We start from the raw sequence: 3,954 nt of genomic DNA, 5'->3' as shown, positions 1-3,954 counted from the left end.
CAACTTAGACTCCAAGATCTGCCTGTGATAGAGAAATATATAATATAAGCTATACACAACTTAACTACTTCAATAGGTGGTAGATGAGCAATTCAAAATATATTTAATGAAGATCACTGATTATCTGGGAGGAGAGGGAAAAGAGAAGAATGTGATAGAAAAGATGAATCTGCTGTCAGCGTTAGACATAGAGCATGAATGCCCGAAATTTTCTACTACACCGAGTATTCCTCAAAAGTCTCCTATTTGAGTACTGACTCAGCCCAACACTGATTAGCTTCCAAGATCGGTATGGGTTCGGGCGTTTCCAGTGTGGTATGATAGTAGAAACAATATACCGATAACCTTGTGCTCTAGAATCACTGATGAGAGTTCACGAAAATCTGGGGAAAATAAGAATGGGTGAGGGGCCCTGGGAGGAGAGCTAAGAAGGAGGATCTGCTGCCATTGTTAGACAAGGAAAACCCCTGAATCAATGGTGAGAGTCCCGAATGATAGCGAAAGTAAAGAACCACACAGAGATAAGTGGGATGTGGGATTTGATACAGAGGAACAATCAATTTTGATGATAAAATTATAACTGTGTATGATGTGTACTGATCATGGAGTACATATGAAGTATACACTCCGTGTGGAGTACACACATGGGCATACACCGTCCGTTGAGCAGCGTAATAAAGAATGATGATAAAAAATATTTTTCTGATGAAAGACTGTAATCTGTATGCAAAGTGGTAATAGGTTGTGAATATCAGATAATGATGAGGTTATCAGGTGAAAATACCTTGTAATGAGAGGAGGATTTAAAACCTCATGAACTTCCAAAGGTACCGGTTTTATGCAAATGAATAAACATTTATGCACATTATATTGGATACAAATAGGTAACCAATAATGGTCTACAAAAAGATATGTACCAAGTTGGTAAAATATACACCAGATATAATAACAAAAGGTATTCTTTCTCTCCTAAAAATAGTGACTGCAGGGGGAGCTGTATATGTAAAAAATCCCCTCCGTATAAACCGAGGATGAAAACAATGCTCTGGCCAGAATAAATATACTGATCATAGAATATATATATATATATATATATATATATATATATATATATATAGATTTGTTTAGAACCGTCACTCCTTTGCTGCCAAAAGTGGATGTTCGGTGCCTTCAGTGGAAATAATAGATAATGCACATGGAGACTGCGGCACTCAATTTTCTGAAGTTGAAGAGTTTTTACTGAAGCATAATTTCAAAAGTTACAAGATGCCTTTACAAGGCCGACGTTTCGGTGCTGCAAGCACCGTCTTCAAGGCAGGCATGGATGGTATTACAGGTACAAGAAACTAGCAAGACAAACAAACATAGATTTCTTACCTAAATAAGCCCACAGACATCACGCCGCTGGAGAGCCGGGACCGGACTCCGCTTCCGCCTGCCGCAGCTGCGTCTGCGTCACTTCCGGTGACGTCAGTCGACTACCTCCTACGTTACCATGGAGACGCGTCCCGTAGTCATGGTGACGCGTCTAACTCTCTGGCCGCCTCTATGGAGCCGCTGACTGATCTCCCCGGCCCTCCAAGCGGCGATCTGCTGAACAAACACAAGGGGACACATTAGTAATTGCTCTGCTGGGCATAATAGCCACTTCAGTGTGTTGCTTTCCTACTTTGTCTTTCTTATCTTCTTCCTTCATTCTTTATACAAACAATATCTTTAATGTCTAGTGCACCATCTGGTGCATTATGTGTGTATCCATGTCTGCATATTCTATTGCATACCCTCTTATGTGCTATTATGCCCAGCAGAGCAATTACTAATGTGTCCCCTTGTGTTTGTTCAGCAGATCGCCGCTTGGAGGGCCGGGGAGATCAGTCAGCGGCTCCATAGAGGCGGCCAGAGAGTTAGACGCGTCACCATGACTACGGGACGCGTCTCCATGGTAACGTAGGAGGTAGTCGACTGACGTCACCGGAAGTGACGCAGACGCAGCTGCGGCAGGCGGAAGCGGAGTCCGGTCCCGGCTCTCCAGCGGCGTGATGTCTGTGGGCTTATTTAGGTAAGAAATCTATGTTTGTTTGTCTTGCTAGTTTCTTGTACCTGTAATACCATCCATGCCTGCCTTGAAGACGGTGCTTGCAGCACCGAAACGTCGGCCTTGTAAAGGCATCTTGTAACTTTTGAAATTATGCTTCAGTAAAAACTCTTCAACTTCAGAAAATTGAGTGCCGCAGTCTCCATGTGCATTATCTATTATTTCCACTGAAGGCACCGAACATCCACTTTTGGCAGCAAAGGAGTGACGGTTCTAAACAAATCTGTACACCAGGGAGCTATTGCCCCCACCCGGAACCGAGCACCCACCGCTCAAATATCCAGGCCTGTGGCTCACACAGTTCTGGTGTTTTATTTTTTCAGCAGCCATCCTTTATATCTGCTTATACAACAAGATGGACACAACCAGCAATATAGCTTCCCAGATTTCAACTGCGGCCAGCGCTGCCTTTCCTGCGGGATGCAGGGGTATGCCGGCTACACAAGGATACACACATCGTTTTACCGATGAAGAGGCTGAAGATATTCTATTTAAAGATGACTGGCCTCACAAAGATGCAATCCAGACAATAGAGGAGCTTTGTGAACAACTCACTAAATTGAAGAAACGTGAGACAGATTACCTCATGCATGGTATATCGCTCACCAAATATTACAGACAGCAAATGATTCCACGGGGATTTAGAGTCCGGAACGCACCCACCATAGGCCGCTACAATCCTGATTTTTGTCAGAAATGGATCGGGATTGTCAACCGTTGTAGTTTTGACCTGATGCTCTTGGTAATACAGGAATCGGACCGTGAATTAAAGCTAGCACGTGACAAAATCTCCAGGTTGGAGATTGCAAATAGCACGATTCTCAAGAACGCCTCTCATTCCGATATACACTCTTCAATCAAAACCAAAATTGACCTGTATCAACAGGAATTGGTGAAATTTAAAACTAAAAAATTGGAGATGGTTCGGAATGACTATGAGACCAATCGGGTCTACCATTGGCTGATGGGCGGAGAGGGGCGCCCTGCAAGATCAACCGGGCAAGGGTCGAAGCAAGGCTGGCGTAGAAGAAGAGAATTAAAAGGGCGCGAGGTGGCTACATCTAACAGTGATAGCGAATTTGCCACTCGCGAATCAGACGACCCTTTAGAAGGACCCGCGACCCCTTTAGCTACAAGCAACAAAAGCCATCCGGAACCCAACTTAAGCACAAAGCCACCCGTCGGGGGGGCCAAAACGAGAGGCAAAGGCGAAAACAGCTCTCAAAAGACCAAGAAAAAATAGTCTACAACTTGTCCTCACGAGTACTTACAGATCTCGAGGAACAAGTTCTAAACAAAGGACTATCTTTCGTCCCCACGAATAGGCATAATGATCTACAGTGGAACATAGAACTACATCAGTTTTCTAGAAAATTGAGACTGCAGGAGTTCTTCCAAAATTCCGAACTGTCACCACAAACCTCACCCCAGCAAGTCTTTTTGTCCAAACGCAGCACCTCCACCTTCGATCCGGTATCCTCTAACAGTTCCATCAAAACATTTACGCGATTAATGGACGATTCTGTCCAGAAATTTGTTCAGGCACAACCTCAAGTGCATCACAATCTTAGCCGGTTAGAACATCAGGCACTACGCAATTTGTCCGGGTATCGAGACATTATTGTGCGCCCTGCCGATAAGGGGGGCGCCATCGTCATTCAGAATCTCGACGATTACATGACTGAGATCGACAGGCAACTTGCTGATGGGGAGGTATATCAATCGCTCCCAGGCGATCCCACGATACAATACCAAATGGAATTGCAGGACATACTAAAAGCAGCACAACAGCAGGGCATCTTGGAGCCCAGGCTTTTCAAAGCTCTTCAACAACCCTTCCCAAGAAGTCCCATACTGTA

The 3,954-nt window shown here is 44.4% G+C and overlaps 1 pseudogene; it reads right to left on the bottom strand.

The window, feature by feature from the left end:
- Positions 1-209: 209 nt before the first annotated feature.
- LOC134936431 (5S ribosomal RNA) lies at positions 210-329 on the bottom strand (annotated as a pseudogene).
- Positions 330-3,954: the final 3,625 nt, after the last annotated feature.

This window comes from Pseudophryne corroboree, chromosome 1 (genome assembly GCF_028390025.1).
Source record: "Pseudophryne corroboree isolate aPseCor3 chromosome 1, aPseCor3.hap2, whole genome shotgun sequence".
Classification (NCBI taxonomy): Eukaryota; Metazoa; Chordata; class Amphibia; order Anura; family Myobatrachidae; genus Pseudophryne; species Pseudophryne corroboree.
This window is presented reverse-complemented; position numbering and strand designations above follow the sequence as displayed.